Source organism: Protopterus annectens, chromosome 5.part0 (genome assembly GCF_019279795.1).
Source record: "Protopterus annectens isolate FY-2018-M chromosome 5.part0, PAN1.0, whole genome shotgun sequence".
Lineage (NCBI taxonomy): Eukaryota > Metazoa > Chordata > Ceratodontiformes > Protopteridae > Protopterus > Protopterus annectens.
In genome coordinates this window covers 1,204,670,060-1,204,690,784 of record NC_056735.1, presented here as the reverse complement: position 1 = coordinate 1,204,690,784, position 20,725 = coordinate 1,204,670,060, and the positions used below count along the sequence as shown (strand labels likewise).

At 37.0% G+C, this 20,725-nt stretch overlaps 1 protein-coding gene across 3 annotated transcripts in view; it reads right to left on the bottom strand.

Moving 5' to 3' along the window:
* RCBTB1 (RCC1 and BTB domain containing protein 1) overlaps positions 1-20,725 on the bottom strand; it is a 2,478,854-nt gene that overhangs the window by 1,596,710 nt on the left and 861,419 nt on the right. The gene's annotated exons all lie outside the window — the stretch shown is intronic.

The following is a 20,725-nucleotide window of genomic DNA, read 5'->3' as shown; positions in this document are numbered from 1 at the left end:
TCAAGAAAAGGAAGTACACCTTGATGCTCAAGGACAGCTTTCTCTTACAGCCTAAAATAAATTGAAAAAATACTGTAAGGAAACCAGATAAAAATGTAGGCAGTGTGACTAGCATGCTCTTCCTACAGAAACAATTGCTAATTTATTTTTTCCATTACTGAGACAGACATAAAGGAAATATATAGAGTGGCAAATACTGTTACTGGCAAAAGAGAAGATATGAAGTTTACAGTCAAATATCAGAGATGAACTAGTCAGAAAGTAGTCATTTATTTATGTTATCGGGAAAGCTGTGTTTGAAACAAATTAATGCCGATCTGGGCTATCAGAAGCAGTGTGTGTGTGTGTGTGTGTGTGTGTGTGTGTGTGTGTGTGTGTGTGTGTGTGTGTGTGTGTGTGTGTGTGTATGTGTGTGTGTATCTGACTGAAATTTCAACTATACTTTCTCTTACATGCTTATATATTAAGAAGCAAGAAAACTATTGCAGTATTAATATAAAATACAAGTAAATTAAAAAAGTGAAAAAGAAAGGACTTTACGGAAAAGGAAGCGAGAGTGAAACACTCCCAAAGCTGCCGGAGCAGTAAGTTCCAAAGACATGGAGCTTGGTAAACAAAATTATATAACACTTCTGGGAGTCCCACTGGAGCACAGCACAACACTAGAGGTGGGTATAGTCAGGGGCAATAAACTCTTTTAGGTAGGAGGGACCCCAAAAAATCAACACTAACATATAAAATAATATGAAACTGTACTGAAAGCCAATTTTGTCACTATAGTAAAAAGGTAATGTCCCAGCACAGATGTTTACAAGATGAAAAAAAAAATGAAATAAATTACTGTGATCATTACTTCTTTCACTTTATTGCAGACAAACATCACAGGTGTACCCAATCATAAAGTGTCTATCTTAATGGACAAGAAGTACGCAAATGCAACTGTTTGTTAATCAGGCTTGTTAGGGTACTCTGAATGTGTGTGTGTGTGTGTGTGTGTGTGTGTGTGTGTGTGTGTGTGTGTGTGTGTGTGTGTGTCTGTGAGAGAGAGAAAGTGACAGAGAGAAGGTCTGCATTTATTATGCTGAACATACTTAACTATTAAAAAATAAACCTTCCATCTTCTATATGTGAGTTTTTAATTTTTTAGACAGTGAAATAAGTTGAGACTTATTTTTGAGGCAATTTTTTCACTTACTTGCAATCAAACACAAAGGTGGAATCACAAAGAAAGTGGCTGCTTTGAGTTTTTAAATTTTTAGACAGTGAAATAAGTTGAGACTTATTTTTGTGGCAATTTTTTTCACTTATTTGCAATCAAACACAAAGGTGGAGTCACAAAGAAAGTGGCTGCTTTGCAGAGTGAAAATCAAGCGATTTGTGAAAGAACCTCCAATACTGATAGAAGAGGAAAAAAAAGATAATAATGGCAGATTTGCAGTACTAAGGAGCTAGCAGCAAGGGAGGAGGATTATGCTGACATGTATTTATATTCCACCTAAAACTGCTACAATGAAGCTTAAGAAAATTCTGAGAAAAGTAATCAGTTTTCAGCAGAGAATATTACTTCTAGATGAGGACTGGAACTTGATTTGCAACAGTTGTGATGTACTTGGGAGGCCTAGAAAGGAAAATATAAAAAATATGGTAGATTTTTGAAGAAATTTATGAAAATATTTAGCATGGAAAATGTAAATTCAGTAACAGAAGTTCAGAGAGAATTCATACATTATTCCCCAAGGTACAAAATCTGGGCTAGACAGAAATAATATTTCACAGGAACATGCATTTAATTGAAAATTTTGATACGCCTCTAATAACTATTTCAGATCACATGCCAATAATAACTAAAATAAAAATGCAGGGTAAAGAAATAAAAATGACACAATGTTGCTTCTCCACCTATTTGTTAAACAGAGAGGAATTTATTTATTTTTATTTATTTACATTTGTTGAGAGTCCGACTGGATGCAGGTCCTTTTTCAGCAGAGGCCCGGGGAGAAAAGCTCCAAATTTAGTGTTACTGACATATACAATTAGAGAAAAATTGCATTTAAAATTATAGACATTGAACTGGCTGTATGACATAATACAAGATAAAACATAGTTTTAAAACAGCTGTAGAACTTAAAACAAGTTTAAAACATAGTGACAGATGTTGAACATAGTTACAGGTGTATAACATAATTTGTTAGCCGAAATTTAAAGAATGGGTAGTGGAAATTATTCGGGAGTTAGTAGGGAAGCTAGAAATTTATTCTGAAAATACAGCTAGGAAGTGGGATAAAATTAAAGTGGAATTTAAAAATAGGGTGCTAATAAAAGAAAAAGACATACGGTTAAGAAGTGACAAGGCTTATTTAGAGGGACAGACAATGGTTAAAGTATTGCAGAATAGGGTGAATCTCATGGAACAATAAGAAGTGAAACTGTAGAGAAAATAAGGGACTACCCTTGATAATATGCATGAGTTTAGAAAGACTGCTGTTAAGCAACTCTTTTTTTTTTTACTCTACAGCACACAAGCTTTTAGCACAATAGTTCAGGCAATAGAAAGTAGAAAGGATTATTGCCAAGCTTAGGGATCCTATAACAAGGAAAATAACCACAGATGCTGTAGAGGTATTAGAAATATTTTGGACATTTTATGAAAATCTGTAGAAAGCAGAGAAATGTGGAAACAAAGTACAAATGGAAATGTTTAAGGAAGAATCAAATATTCCAAGGTTAGAGACAGACATTGCTCAATTACTAACAGTTAGGACAGGTGGAGATGAGATAAAAAATAGCAATGTATAACCAACCTACAGAAAAGTTTCCAGGAACAGATGATATTCCTGTATAAGTCTGGAAGCTAGGAGAAAAGAAAGTGATAAAAATCTAGAAGGTTTTATTTAACAGTATTTTAAAAGGAGGAGAAGCACCAACATTAAGGAAGAAAGCAGTGATGGCTAATACCTAAAGATAGTAAAAACCCATCAGATGCAGATTCATATAGGCCCATTTAGATTGTAATCAAAAATTGTAAAGTGTTTACATCTATAATGGCTAAATGAAAGGCAAATGTGATGCAAAAATTGATATAGATAGATAGTTATTGATCAATGTGGTTTTGTGCAGGGGAGGCAAGCATTTAACATTAATAGAACAATGATGATCCAGAAGGAATAAGAATGCTAGAAAATGCCACTGTTGTTAGTTGGTCTTGATGCAAAGAAAGCATTCAAAAGAGTAAGATGACATTTTATAAGTAGGACAATGGAAGCATTTGCATTCCATGATAAAATTATAAAGTTGATTAGAGGATATATGATGATTGGAAGTGAAAATTAAAATTGGGAGGGTCCGCACAGATAAGTTCTGGTTGAGCAGAGGAACCAGGCAGGGGCGTCCTCTTTTCCCTCTGTTATCTACATTATATTTAGAACCACTGGCAAAGAAAATAAGGGACTCAGAAATTCAAGGATATAATTGGTACGGTAATCAAGAAAAGTTGGCTTCACTTGCAGATGATATTTTATAAATCAGAAAAGGACATTTCAGTGTTCTGGAACATTCTGAGACAGTTTCAAGTCTTTTCAGGATACAAAATTAATGAAGACAAAATAAAGGCAATAGCTATAAACTATATAACCACACACAAATTGATTCAGCAATACCCATATTTATGGGGACATGATAAAATGAGGTACTTCGGTGTATGGATTAAAAAGGATTCTGTTATGGCAGCAAAGGATATGTGGGAAGAGCCTACACAAAAGATAATACAAAAACTGAGAAACTGGAAGTTCTGTTTTATGACTATGGATAGCAATACACAAGCAGTGAAAATATTTTTAGTTCCTTTAGTTTTATTCACAAGTCAGGCGTATTTTTTATCAACCAGAAGAGAGTTGTGAAGAGCAATTAAAAAAGAGATGAAGGATTTTATCGAGGGGGGACTGCAAGAATGAAGTGGGATAATCGATCCTTCCAACAGAACAAGGTGGTTTGGGATTACCTGATTTGAATGAGTATTTCAGAGCTATACACATAGCACAAGCAGAAAGCTATAATGGAAGGTGGAAAGGGATGATGATGAAAGAGGAGACTGCAATTTTGGACACAGAGCCTTAAGGAGAACAACAATAACAACAACCATACAGAACATATTCTAAGAATTATTTATTTAATTATGTAACATTTGTTTACCGGGAAAGTCCAACTTGGAATGAGACAATTTTCAGCAGAGACTTGGGGAGAAATGCTCCAGATGCATATCTTTGTAACATGGGAGTAAACCGGCGCACCCAGAGGAAATCCACATGAATGCAGGGAGAACATGCAGACTCCACACACAAGGCACCCCAGAAGAGAATTGAACCAGAGAACCTCTTGCTGAGAGATGACAACACAAACCACTGAACCACTCAGCCATCCCAAACTAGATAATACGGGAATAGAAAAAGGAGATTCTGCCATAGGGATAAATGCAATTAGGGGAACAAAGACTAGGTAAAAGGGGGCTGGAATTTACATGAGAAAACAGGCAAAAGGAACCAAGGTATTGGTAGCAAATAATTAGAGAGGGAAAGGTAACAGAATGGGAAGAGGCCAAGAATTCATTTGGACTTCAGTCAAGAGAGTGCCTTCCCTATCAAGGACTGATATCAGTGTATAGGCAAAGAAAAACAAATGGGGTGATCCTAAGTGAAAGACTAACACTTGCAGAGTTTTTAGTAGAATATAGAACAGACGTTGTTTAAAAAAAAAAAGGATAATTAGCAGGGCATATAAAATATTACAGGATAACTACAGGAATCAATCAGAGGAAGTGCTGAAACTGAATTCATCCTCAAGTATTGGTGAGTATCTTCACAAGGTGGACCCTGTTTTCTACAAAATCTCACCAAGGCAATACTGATATATAGACTGTATTTACATAACATATATCATGGACAGAAGTAGGTCAAAACTTAAAAAAGACAGCTGGGTGCACAAAACCCAGGATAAAAAAGTGCCCAGTCCTGGTAGGCGCACTGGTGCCAGGACTGGAAAAAAATGACAGTATAGAATCCTCAAAGTATGGCAACATTCCTGCAATGGGCCAAGCCAGGACCAGGGGGAGTTTAGACCCCCTGTTGTAGAAGGAAGTAGCAGTCCACAAAAATCACAAAAACTGACAGGCCAAGAAGAGCCATAAAGACAATAGAGTGGACTATTGAGGATAAGAAATAAATTATATATTGTTACAATTATGCAAAAGCCCAGAATTTCCAGACACATGATATACAAAAAGATTAAGAGATAAATTAAAGGAAAGAAAAATACTTCCACAAGAAAAACTGTCAGAAGCTTCAAATAAAAAATTGCTGTCATTTTACACTGTGTAAATATTGTTTGTAAATTCTGTGTGCTACTTTCGGAGATTTTCTCCCTGGGCCTCTACTGAAAATGGAAATATATCCAGTTATAGCCAGGTTAACAAATGTAAAATAAAATAAAATAAATAAATAATACAACAGATTTTTGAAAAACAGTATATAGACCAAGAAACTTTGATCTGTTTGAAAAAAAGAAGCATTGGAGGAAGTGCAAAAATATAAACAACAAAGCCTAGATATTTTTGAAAAGTATAAAAAAGAAATATGGACACTGTCAAGAATGTGAGATTTGATATGGTGCAATATCTATGCAAAGGTGAAAGCCAGATTAAACAACATAAAAAGGTAGCCCCAAAGATATTTGAGGAGAAATACAAGCAAATGCATCCAGACATGGAAAATTTCAAAATACAAAAATAATATCACAAAGAGGGAATGTAAAAAAGCAGATTGTACAGTAGAAGTTAAAAAAATAGATGTTTAAGCTATGAAGTGAATGCAAAGTGAAGGATTTGATGTAGAAGGTTTAACACAGGTTACATCACAGCATGATAGAATGAGTCCCCAAAGTATGGAGAAATAGAAAGAAGATCAGCAGATGTCTGAAGAAGAAATATGGACATGGGAAATAAAAACAGAGTTAATATGGTGTAATACCTATGCAAAGGAGAAAGCAAAACTAATCAATACAGAAACAGCAGCACCAAAGTTATTTGAAGAGAAATACAGGCAAAGGAATTCGGACATGGAAAACTTTGCAATACAAAAAATAAGAAGACAAAGAGGAAAAGGAGATTAGTAATGGAGGAGTTAAAGAAATAGAAACTGAGGGTATGCAGTACTCCAAAAGTGAAGGATTCAGTGGAGAAAATCTAATTCAGAAAGCACCACAAAAGGACAGCACAACGGAACTCCAAATTAAGGGGAAACCAGTAGAATGGGGAGCAACTGGTCAGGTGTCATATGAAAATATTTTGGAGTCTTCCACAGGAAACAAGTATAAACATTCACTTGAAGCTGGATGGCAAGGGAAGGAACAGGAAACTGTGGAAACTCTGACACAGTTAATGGTAGGGAGTGATACGCAAGTGAGTTCTTATATGACAGAGCAACGGATGGCACAGGGTGAAATTGAACAGAATGTGCCATAGGAAGATGCAATAGAACTTTCTATAGAATGCCCGCAGGAAATGGAAAACAAAAAAAGTGCCCTCCGTTTAGAAAAAAACAAGCTAAAAGAAGAGTTGCTTGACTTACAGATAAGTAGACATATTAAGAATAGTGAAAGAAATAGATGCAGAAGGTCAATAAAACCCCAAAAGTCAGAATTAGAACAAAACAAATGAACATAATAATTAGGACTGTCCACAGAGATCCATGCAATATGACAGAAGTAAACAGGATATATTACTGTGCAGCTAAATTAATAACTGACAAAGTTCTACCACAAGAACATAGGGTAGTGAGGGAGAGAAAGGGGAGAAATTGAATACTCCCATGGAAGTATCGAATAGAGAAAACTATAAAGCAACTAAGACAAGAAGTGTCACTGTTAGAACAGTACAGAAGAGGGAACAGATCAATGAAACTACTTCGAAAGATAGACGTGATAAAAGCAATGCAAAGTACTAGAAGAAATCAGGATCTATCATGCACTATCACAAATAACAAACTAAAAATTTCAGCACATGCGGAAAAACTTTGAAGATACACAGATAAATATAAAGGAAACGTACAAAATAAGCAATTTATTGATGATCCAAAAAAGTTTTATAGAGAACTGGGAAACAAGGTAAAATTAATTGAAAAACCACAAAAAAAAGAAGAAACAGATAAACTTTGAAGAAGATTTTATGAAGATCCTGTGGAACATAACAAAGATCCTAAATGGATAGAAGAAGTAAATGAAAGCATAAGACGTTTAAAGGTACTGGATATGAAATGGGATGAAATAACAGCCATAGAGAGTGAAACAAATTTAAGAAAAGCCTCAAATTGGAAAACCCCAGGCCCAGATGCAGTAACTAACTTCTGGTTAAAAGTATCAACAGTTTTGTATGAAGATTTAGCCATGAGTAGGAACTATTTATATGCGCACCTCGAACAGACACCAACCTGGCTAACAACAGAAAAAACAATGCTCCTACTTAAAAGTGAACCTGCAAGCTACCCTAAAAATTATAGACCAATAACTTGGCTTCCGACAACATATAAACTATACATTGGAATTGATGCCGACAGACTCTATAGTCATTCAAAAGAAAACTCAATTATGGCAATAGAACAAAAGCACAATAAAAGAAAGTCATATAGAACAGACGATCATTTGCTGCTAAATAAAGTCATAGTGAAGAACTGTAAAAAGGGGAAGTATTTAAGTATGCCATGGACTGACTACAAAAAACATTTGATAGTATCCCACATTCATGGATAAAAGAGTGCTTAAAAATGTATAAGATACACCGTACACTGATCAACTACATTACAGTGACCATGAAACAGTGGCAGACCACTTTGCAATTAAGTCATGATAAAGGGCAAATTATTATCCCAGGGATAAAAAGTCAAAGTGGGATATTCCAGGGTCACTATCTATCACCGTTGATATTCTGCCTTGCCCTTAACCCATAAAGCCGTCTACTTTACAGCTTAGGCCATGGCTACAGTTTGGCTCCTAGAAAACAGCAAAGTGTAAAGACTTCTCATCTTCTCTTTGTCAATGATTTAAAACTGTAAAACTGATCAGATGAAGAACTGAAAGCACAATCTGCAGAGGTTATCCAAAGAATTGACAAACCATGAAAAAACTATTAAAGATAGAAAAATTAAAAAATTTCACAGAGATTTATCTGATTATCAGAGGGGACGACCCTTTGAGCTTAACCGCTCAGTTAGATTTGCAGAAGTCAAACAGGGATTCACCCCAAATCGCACCAGGAAAAGGCCTAGATCTATTCTAAAGAACAGAGAAGGTTTCAACAACAGTACATCAGGAGAGGATTCCTCTCCCACAGATTATGACAGTACTGGGGACAGGGGTTCACCACATAGAAAGAAAACTAATAAAAACATCCCTTTAGATATGGCTCAAAGCGCAGAGGGGGACGAAAGCAAAAGAAAAGACCCATTAGAACACTCCCTGGAGGGATTAATCCAGAACTTTTTAATATAAGTCAATCTCAGCAACCAATCCACAATGTTTTGAACTTGTCGAATGTCAGTTTGTCTTGTGATCAACAGTTTCTTTTGAATAAAGGGCTCAGTTTTATATCTGGCTTTTTTTCTGATGAGTATCATATAGTTACAGATATTATCAATTTTTGTCGAAGTTTAAATCTAAAGTTGCTTTTTACAGATAATACAACTCAAAGATCTAATGAATTTAGATTTGGCAAATCTAATTTTCAGCCACCTATGAATAAGCATGTATCCATCTTTATGCAGTCTGTCTTTAGGGACCTACATTTTCAAAATCTAGGATATACTATGATGGGACATAACCTCTCACAGCCAGAGAACACTGCCCTTCGACAGTTACGTAACAATAAGGACATTGTCATATTATCCGCAGACAAAGGTGGGGCAGTGGTGGTTCAAAATATGAGTAACTATCTGCAAGAAGGTTTATCTCAGTTATCCAACACTGCATGCTACATGAACATGCCCATTGACCCTACGCTGAATTTTAAAAAATAAATTGATTCATTTTTGAACCTAGCATGTGAGGAAGGTATTATTACCAAGGGTTGTGTTTCTCAAATTTCAGTTAAGGACCCTCGAAAGCAAATTCTTTATTTATTACCCAAAATACACAAATCATTAACCAACCCTCTGGGTAGACTGATTGTTTCGGGTATTGGATCCTTAACTGAACCCCTGTCTGCTTTCCTGACACATTATCTTAAATCACTTTTGAGTTTGGTCCGGGCAAGGCTGCAGGATACTACACAGTTCCTCAAAATTATTGAGGACACACAATTGGAGCCAGGGTGGTTAATGTGCTCATTAGATGTTAAAGCATTATATACCAGCATACCACACTGGGCTGGTTTACAAGCAATCAAATATTGGTTGGACAGAGCTGGACTATATTCACCAGGGTTCAACACATTACTTATCTGCATGACAGAACATGTACTCTACAAAAATGTCTTCTATTTTCAAGGCCAATGCTACTGGCAGCTCCAAGGTACAGCTATGGGGGCTTCTTTTGCTCCTATCTACGCCGATTTGTTCATGGCATTTTTTGAGGAATGTATGATCTATGATGATTCCCATAATATATATTTGGTTGAAATGGACATTTGGCGTAGGTACCTGGATGATTGCTGGATGGTATGGCGTGCGGATGCTGGATATCTGCAGGAATTTGTTGAATATTTAAATGATAACATCTGGGGCATTGAATTTTCTATCACTTCTGATTTGCAAACCATCAATTTTCTGGATGTGACTATATCTAGGAATCCAGACCATACTTTGACTACCTGAGTGTTTCGCAAGTACCCCCAATATAACACTTTACTTCATGCTACAAGCATGCACCCACGCCATACCATCAGGAATATCCCGGTGTCACAATTTATGCGTATGAAACGCCTTAGTTCCAACAAAACAGATTATGATGTTGCCAGTCTTGATCTTTGTCGTAGATTTGTCAACAAAGGGTATAAACTTGAAGACATTAACAACGCATGGACACGATCATCCCACTTGAACAGAAAAACATTGTTGGACTATAAGATTCCATCTGAAGACTCAGGAACTTCTACTATTAGGTTTATTACCACATATGGCAAGAACTATTATGCTGTTAGGGACATCATAAATAAACATTGGAATATTCTTTTGGCCAATGAACAACTCAGATGTTTTTTGGGAGAACAATGCCAATTCTCATATAGGAAAGGGAAAATATTGGGTTCCTTATTTTCACATTATAAACACATTGGAAGTGGAGGAGCTATTCATAAACAACTAACTATAACAGGAAATGAGTTGTTGGGTACCTTTCCATGTGGCCATTATGGGTCCTGCAAACAGATTACCAAGTCCAAGCACTTTTCTAGTCGTAACACCAGTAAAGTTTATGAGTGTAAAATATTTGGTAATTGCAGCAGCAATTGGGTTGTCTATTTGGCCTCATGTCATTGTGGGGCATTTTATGTTGGCCAGACCTCCAGGCCATTAAGAACACACATAAATGAACATCGAAGTGACATCAAAAACAAAAAGGAAACTAATGCACTGTATAGACATGTTTCCAAACATCAACAAGCTCAGTTTAGGTTCATGATCATTGACAGAATAGTTGGTGACTGTAGCAATACACTAGGGTGGCACGGCATATTGGATCACAAGGAGAAATACTGGATAATAAGGTTGGGTGCACTTTTTTTACCTGGACTCAATGATCATCTTTAACCACTTTTTTATGATGAACATAACATATTTTCTACATCACCATTCATGAGCACCAAATATGGTACAATTTCCTTTTATATTTTATATTTCAAAATATTGTACATACATGTTGGTATATCACAGTAAACACATGCCTAATATATATGCATTATTTCAGTAGGGAAGCTTGTGCCTACTGGTGTGCATTTTTTATAATGGAGTTTATATTGATATTTCATGTTTGGACATATTTTGTATATATACAAAAATATATATATGAGCATTTGTACATACCTTAATTATATTTACATTATTGCTGTATTCAGCGTTTGCAGTTTCTAAAGGATGAATTATATCTAACATTTCATCACATTACAATACATTAGCTTGGTCTCATAGATTTACTATGTTTTGGATTTTCATGTATTATTCATGAGTATTGGCTTATCAGTGTGCTCATTGGTAAGCTAAAAGTATTTATTTGCATGTTCAATTGTATTATTTAAGTCTGTTTTTTCCAACACTGAAAAAGGCATATTTTTGCCGAAATCGGTCTGTTATTTTATACAATAAAATCGTTTTATCTACTTATATTTTGGGCTGATTTCATCTGTTACGTTTGCTGGCCAACTGTGTTTGTTTTGTAATTTGGTCTGGCCGTGCATTACCTACGGGCATAGCATTTGGTTTCTTCCTCCACTTTGCAATTAAGCCATGATAAAGGACTAATTATTATCCCAGGGATAAAAATTCAAAGGGGGATATTGCAGAGTAACTCTCTGTCACTGCTGCTATTCTGCCTGCCCTTAAACCATTAAGTTGTCTACTTAACAGCTTAGGCCATGGCTATAATTTGGCTCTTAGAAAATAACAAAGTGTAAAGACTTCTCATCTTCTCTTTGTAAATGAGTTGAAACTGTATAGCTCATCAGATGATGGACTGAAAGTACAACTGCAAGTTGTCAAAAGTTTTTCAGATGATATAAGAATGTCATTTGGTCTTGATAAATGTGCAAAAGCAACCTTTAAAGCAGGAAAACTCCAGCACCAAGAAAACATCAGTTTGGGACAAGAATGTGATATAAAACAGCTTGAGCAAGAGGGAGTGTACAAATATTTGGGAATTGATGAAGGATCAACAATAAAACATGAACAAATGTGAATAAAACTTAGTAAGGAGTACTTTAAAAGACTTAAATTAATCCCGAAAGCAGCATTGACATCTAGGAACAAAATCCAAGCTATAAACCAATTTGCTCTTCCTGTCCTAACTTACAGTTTTGGAGAGATTGACTGGCCCCAAAACATGTTGGATAAATTAGATCGGAAAACAAGAAGGATGCTTCATGCTCACCAAATGATTTATAAAAATCAGTGCATGCCAAGATTATACATTCCCCGTTCCAAAGGAGGGATGGGCCTCCTTGAAATTGATTACACATAAAGATCTGCAATCTTGGGACTCCATACATATCTGCTAACCTCACAAGACCCAAATGTAGTGAAAGTTTTGAAATACGAAGAGAAGAAATCTAAGATGACTTCCCCGCTTAGGCTAGCAGATGCATATCGGCATCAAGCAGGAATGGAAATCAAACCAGAAGTGCATGAAAACCAGGCAGCAAATGAATGTGCCAAAAAACAAAAGAAAGAATATAAGATTAAGGACCAGAAGAGAAGGCAAGAAATGTGGACAATGCATAAATATAGTTGCACACATAGAAAACTTCTGGAAGAACCTCATGTTGATCAGGAACAAATGCAGGAATGGTTAAGAAGAGGCGAATTCAAACCAAGAGATGCACGGCTAATACTGGCGGCACAAGATAGTGGGCTACGTACACGTTGGTTTACAAAGTCCATTGAACATGTGAGAGAAACAGACAAATGCAGGCTTTGTAAAACAGAATTGGAAACAGTTGCACACCTTGTTGCTGGTTGAGACATACTAATGGCAGAAGGATTGTATACTGAAAGGCATAATAATGTGGAGAGACTGTTGCACTGGGGATTGTGCAAACATTATGTTACTGAAGTGGGTGAAAAAAACTGGAAACATGAGCCACAAAGCTTCACAGAAAATGATGAAGTCTACATCACATGGGATCATCCATTGCCAAGAGTTCAAAAGATAGATGCCAGTGGTTCAAGAAAAGAAGACAAAAGTAGCATTGAACACTGAAACCACTACACCCACTGACTACAGTGTCCTGTGTACAGAGAAACACAAAGTCATAAAATATCAGGATTTGTAAGCGGAAATGAGAGCAACGTGGAAGAAAGATACCCAGATAGTTTCAATAGTAGCAGGAGCAACAGGTCTTATAAAAAGGAGTCTACAATCATATTTAGATATGCTACCGATACATGTAACTCCATACAAATTGCAGATGGAGTCATTACTAGGTACACTGAGGGTGCTGCGAAGAACACTTTTGGCTGACATCAAAGAGTGAAACAATACTAATTTCATGAACTTTAATCATACTTTGACTTAGGAATGGGTTCCATTCTCGTCATGGTATTAGAAACCCAAAAGATTTGGAGAAATTAAAAAGAAAGTTAAAAAGGATTGGGAAGAAAGACTGGATAAGTAATTCACAAAGAAACAATGGGGGGGGTAAACGTATGGCTCCCAAATATGCAACACAATCTAGAAGATTTAGACTCTTTACTTAGAACTGTCTGCATAGTTATTTCTATACCCCAATCAGACTCCAAACAATTTTCCTCAGGTAGATGGCAAATACTGGAGACAGGATGGGAGAAGAAAGATGTAATTGGGAACTTTTTTTATAAGTGTAATGACTTTGCAGACTTTAAAAACTTCTTTCAGAGTATTCTAACAAAAATACTGGGTGAGCAAATTGGTGTAACTAACGATTTTTTTTTTGGGGCTGTAATACAGAATTGGAATTAACTAGACATTGTGAGACCTTGCTGAGTTTAATTCTGGTGGCTGCTACAAAAGCAACTACTATTAAATGGAAATGAAAGCCTTAAACTATACTAGACACAGTGAATATAGTAACAGAGATAAAAAGAACTGGAGGTAGGAGTTAATTACATGAAAAAAACAGGAATTGTGGGAACAGTGCATGTAGAATAATGCTTTGGAGGAGGAAGGAAGTTTAAGGGTAGGCAGGAATTGAATGATCTATGTATAATGCTTGACTGACAATGACTGAATAGATTATAAGTGAAATATAATGTTTGCAACTGAAAATACGTACATATGGCTTGTTTCAATTTCTATAAATATATGGCTGCCTGTGCCACAAGTGATCATCTATAAAGATGTTTCTTGTAAAGAAAAAAAAACAAAAAAAAAACACAGGTTATGGCAAAAGCAACTGACTGCTGATCTGGCTTATTAGGGCCAGTGAGTATATCTGTCTATACTAGCATGAGTCTGAAAGAGAAACAAGCTGAAATACATTACTGTGGCACTGTACCAAATACTTCCTTCACTTAAAAGTCAAACATTATAGGTGTACCAACTCAAAAGGTTCTTGGTCTGGAGGAACAAGGAAAGGAGACAGTCTGAATTTAAAAGCAACCGATTACTGATCAGGGGCTTTTTGCGTGTTTGTATGTATGTGTGTGCATGTATGTGACACAGAGGGACAGAGAGAGAGAGAGAGTGAAAAGCTGAAATGCATTACTGTGCCAAGAAGTGCTTTCACTTGACCACAGTCAAACATCAGAAGTGAACCTCCATCAGAAAATGGTTCCTCTTGGGCATAGTAAAGCAGTCTGTGTGCAAAAGCAACTGTTTTGTCAGACATACATATATATATATATATATATATATATATATATGGGTCTACCTGACAACATCGACAGCTTAGAACGCTGACACTGAGAACACTGACGCCAGAAGATCGACAACTGAGAAGACCGACGCTGAGAACACCGACATGGGAAAAGGCTGTGTAAGTACGCGGTAGTGATGGATGTTAGGGTGCGAGTAAGGTAAGTGTGCGATATTGACGGTCTGTAGGGATAGGGGTGGGTTAAGTGAGTTAGGGTTAGGGTGCGGGTTAGGTAAGTGTGCGGTAGTGATAGTCTTTGGGTTAGGGGCGGGTTAAGGGAGTTAGGGTTAGGGCGCGGGTTAGGTGAGTGTGCGATAGTGACAGTCTTTTGATTAGGGGAGGGTTAAGTGAGTTAGGGTTAGGGCGTGGGTTAGGTAAGTGTGCGGTAGTGATAGTCTTTGGGTTAGGGGTGGGTTAAGTGAGTTAGGGTTAGGGCGCGGGTTAGGTGAGTGTGCGATAATGACGGACCTTAGGGTTAGGGTTTGGGTTAAGGTTGTAGATAGTTGTGTATGTGAGGTTTAGTGTGGGTTTGTAAGGATTTTGGTGTGCTTGTGCTGTGTGTGTGCTTTTTGGACAGGGGATTTGTTTTGTTTGTTGATTGTCGGTATTATGGTGTGTCGGGCATGTGAGGTTTCGTGTTTGTGAACTGTCGGTTATGTGGTGTCGGTGATTTCGTTGTCGGTGTTGTGATGTGTCGACATTGTCAGGTAGACCCATATATATATATATCTATATATATCTATATATATATATATATATGTATATATGTGTGTGTGTGTGTGTGTGTGTGTATATATATAGATATATATATATATATATATATATATACGTCTATATATGCATATATATATATATTTGTGTGTATATATATATATATATATATATATATATATATATGCACACACACACACACACACACACACACACACACACACACACACACACACACACACACATGTGCATGTGTGTCGTGATAGGCATTACCTAAAAATGCCCACAACATTTTAAAAAGTTTTTGACTTTTTGCACTTTAAACATTTCCTAAAGCAGCTTTCCTGTAACTTCCTTTGATTTATAAGACAGTGCATACAACCTGCAGCCCCACCCCCATTTTTGATTTTAATTCTGCTTACTACATGTTCAGGTTATGGATGGCTGATAATGCAGTGGCTGCCATACAAGAAATGACTTCAAATATTCATTATTTGAATGCACTTCGGGCAATATACTAAGTACAAATGCCCATTTCACCTCCTGTTCAGTTATGTCAAACATTCTAGAGAGCCTGAAAGAAGTTTGCTGGAAAAAAAAAACAAGAGAACTAGAGAGGTGACTGTCTATGTGGAATACAGAAGCAACTATTAAAAAAAAACTGTCAACAATACTTAACAATAATTACAACTTAGAAGGATGAAATATGCTCCCTGTGTGAACAGATGTCATAGGGGATGTCACAGTATAAGCCAGGAAGGAAAATTACACCACATACATTGAGATCAAAGCATGAAAAAGATGCATTTCAAAAATGGATACAGATCACTCAAACGTATTTTCAATACCTGCTTTGTCATGGAAAGGAAGTCAACATACATAAACAGTATACTATGCCTATGCTACAGCAACAGACCAATTACCTGGACAAAAGTACAAACATATATATATATATATATATATATATATATATATATATAGAGAGAGAGAGAGAGAGATGTATGTGTGTGTGTGTATATACATATATATATATATATATATATATATATATATATATATATATATATATATGTGTGTGTGTATGTGTGTGTGTGTATATATATATATATATATATATATATATATATATATATATATATATATATACACACACACACATATGTACATTCATTGTGGGAGCAACATCATATTCTAGTACTCACTAGCTGTAAGGCGCAAAAAAAAAAAAAAAACCGAACAGTGTCACTGTTAGACAGAGGCACAGTATACTAACCTCGAAAAAAGGCATAGCAAAATAAATTTAAAATGGGTGGCGAAAGCCAAACACATTCTGGCTAGGCTTATAAATGCCCTAGGGCAGATAGCCTAGTATGAACCTATGAACCTATGATATATGATATGACTGTCCAGTGTAAGGAAACAGATCATGCACCTTTAAAACGTCTGGGTCTCTACAGACATCCAGGAATCTAATTTTACAGCAAGGCACTGCATATACTCCTATGACCAGCTAACTGATTTATCTCCAGTACTTCCAGCATCTTACCATTAATAACATGATCATAGGACTGAAAGTTCAGTCCATATGTATAGCTTGGCATAAACAAGCAACCAGATACCATTATACCTTACCTGATTGGCATGCATGACCTTCTAAATCCCATAGCACATGCCAGTGATAAGAGAAAATAAAAAACATACACTGTACTGGAATAATGCAACATAACCATACAATATCACCCTTGTAAGGGGCCCTTTACCTGTCCTACTTTCCACTGTATAAATAAAAATTAATAACTGAAGCCCAGGCCATAACGGGCAAGGTAGACCAGAACCCATACTTTACCTGTGGCATATTTCCTGACAGAGAGTAAGTAACTGGAAATCTTCATAAATAGTCAATTAGTGGAATTTTTCACAACCTGTAAGCTGTCTAGCTCTGAGTCAGGAAGCTCAAGGCATAGGGCAAGACAGCAGCCCAAATGAAAGGAAACAAAAAAATGCACCACTACATGGAAGTAGGGAGGTGGAATAATGTATTTGTTAGGGGCACTAATAATAATATGGAAATGAGAAGCCTTGACAAATGCTAATATCTAATCCTTCAGCATCAATTTATCACTTACAATCACCCCAAATTAGGCACCTTTAAGTAGAATTTTGTCCTCACAGTAAGTAATATAGCGAGACTTTAGGACCCACAACCAGGAGCATAGGACACAGAGAAATTAACCCTGGAGACTAATCTATATATAAATCTGAACAAGTTAGAGGCAAACTAATCCAGTACTGGACTACAGATGCCACAGTAATGCTCAAGTTGGTCTAGCAAGTCAGAATGGTCCAACACATCAAATGCTAATGAGATATCTACAAGAAACAAATTACATTAGTGATGTTGATTCTTTATAAAAGGAGATTGTTCAAGTCTCTTGTGAGTACTGTCCCAGTGGTGTGTCTAGTTCAAAACCTGATCTGGAAAGGATCTCTGATGTTATTATCTTTCAAATATGAGTCCAACTGAAAACGCATTACTGATCAACTTGATCAGGAATAGAAATGTCAACTAAATGTTCTATCTTGCCATGGACCACTACAACAGTTCTCAGGAACAACTGGTAAAAGCCCTGACCTGATGTGAGCAAATTTTCAGGCAAAGGACTAAGTGGTAAGATCATATTCTACTAGGAAAAAAAAATACTTCTTGTCTGTGAGACTAGACTAGACTGCACAAACTTCCCAACATCTAGAAGAAAGCTGGAAAGCAGTTTGTCACTGTTGAGATCTCCCTTGACAAGTACTCATAGCTCTTACAGGAGATCTCAGTCTAGTAGATCAAACAATGGCCATCCAGAGGAAGTCTGTCCTCAAGCAGAACTAAGCTCCTGAAGCTCATGGTCATTTACTGTTTTTCAAGGTAACAGAAGAAAAACTGCTACAAAGCTTGGAGAAAAAGTGTCTAGCAAGGAAGTCAAGTATTAACTAACATTACCAGCTCACTCACTAGCACATTTACTACTACAGTTCTAAATCTGACCATAAAAGCAGGATTTAAAATGTCTGGGGCAACTGAACCAAATTTCTTGCAATATGCAAAGTCGCTGTGAATAAAATAATTCAACAGTCTCACCTGAAAATGTAATTCACCTCTAAGCCCCTATTGGAAACACCAAGCTGGAAGACCAAAAAATATTTGTAGTGGAGGTAACCACTAAAGCAAACCTGAGTACTTCATAGTACAAAGGAATTCATTTAGAGCAGCCAGTAATTCCTCATTTACCCAAATGCTGGTGTTCTCCAAGATAACTTGTCTCAGAGGACAAGGAAGACAACAGACTCTTAAAAGGAGTGTACTTACACTACTCAGTGGACAATGTATGAGAAGGTACCCTTGGTGTGCTCCCACTTCCAAAGCATACTCAAAGGACTTGGTATGATCAACTCAGACCTTATTTTAATCAATGGCAAATAATGAACAGCAACCCCATTCTCAGACTAATTTTGATGCATGTGCTGTATGCCAAAGAAACTAGGAGCACCCAAGGATGCCAACACATGGCCAAATCTTTCATCAAGCCAGGTATGTGCAATAAACATCAGAAAAGAATCCAGCATCAGATCCGACAAAAAAACAGAAGTTATGTTCTTATCATAACATTCCATGTGAATTGTTCATCTTGCCTTCATTCTTACAGATGGGGTTCAGAGCCGATCCCTCGGCTCCGAGTCGGCCTACTACAAAGCTCGAGGTCTTCAAATAGCTCGAGGCCAAGTCCCTATCCCATGATGCACCTAGAGTTACCTCAGATCTTGTTTGCTGCATATAATAACACCAGATGTCATTTTATCACTCCATAAGAAGGGATGAGCAACTAGGAAGACTCCAGCTTCTCGATCTTCAAAAAGCCAAGGAGGGGGTAGGAGGGTGAGAAGTAAGAATGAAGGCGAGATGACTACTCACATGGAACGTTATGGTAAGAACATAACTTCTTTATGTGAAGTTGTTCTATCTCGCCGTTCATTCTTACATATGGGTAGCGTCCCAAGCACCATCTATCTCGGGTGGCTCACAAGAGTATGTTTTTCAGGACAGTAGACCCAAACGATGCCCTGGCCCTGTCAACTTTGTAATGAGTGATAAAGGTATCAGGTCTTCACCAAGTGGCTACTGCACAAATGCTATCAATAGGAAGTCTGGCAGAAAAAGCAGAGGATGTAGAAACTGCTCTAGTTGAGTGAGCCTTAATTTTGTGTTGTAAGGGTATATTGGCAGCTGAATAAGCAAATGTGATACAATCAGATAACCATTTAGACAGAGCTGTTTTAGCCACTGGCATACCTTTCCTGGAGTATGAAAAGGAAACAAAAAGCTGTTCAGATTTCCTAAAATCTTTTGATCTACCCAAATAAAATCCGAGCTGTCTGTGAACATCAAATTTGTGCAGCATTTATTCTAGATTGTTGGAGTGATTGGGGAAGAAAACTGGCAAATCAATAATTTGATTAAGATTAGTTTCAGTGCAAACCTTAGGTAAAAAGGAGGGGTTTGTTCGAAGTGAGACTCTGTCAGCATGGAAAATCAAATAAGGAGGCTTAATGGACAATGCTTGAAGCTCTGACACTCTGCGGGCAGAATTAATAGCTACTAAAAAGATAGTCATCCATGACAAAAATTTGAGGTCACATGAGGAAGCTGGTTCAAATGGAGGAAGAATAATGCAGGAAAGCATAAAATTTAGATTCCATGGGGAATGGGAAGAGTTCACAGGTGGTCTGAGATGAAAGGTCCCTTTGAGAAAGGCTTTGGATAATTTGTGTGACATAATATTCAATCCAAGATGAAAATTAGAAATGGCAGCAAGCTGAACACGAACTGTTGCTGCTGCAGCTCCTTTGTTGAAAATCATAGTCAAGAACTCTAAAATGGAGGCCATAGGGGCTTGTTAACAATCAATATTGTTTTTAGAGGCCCATACAGAAAATCTTTTCCATTTGCTAAGGTACAGCTTCCTCGCAGAAAATTTATGAGAGGATAAGAGAATTTGCTTTGTCTCACTGGAAAGGTTATGGAACCTGGCTATGATGGGAATTGGAGCAGCCAAACTGTAAGCTTCAGGGACTGCAGAGAGGGATGAACTTCCCCCGACGAGTGTGTCAGAAGGTCCGGAACTGGGTCAGAATCCAAGGGTCCTCCAAAAGATGAAGTCAAAGAAAGGGGAACCAAATCTGATGAGGCCAATGAGGGGCCATTAGAATGATGGTCCTTCCCAGGGTTTTGGCTTTCTGTAGAACCTTGGGTATCATCAGGATTGTTGGAAATGCATAGAGAACACCCGGAGGCCAATTGTGAATGAGTGCATCCCTTGGGGCTTCTGCCGGAGGGGGAACCAGGGCAAAGTAGCTCCTGCATTTCTTTTTCCTGTGACTGGCAAAAAG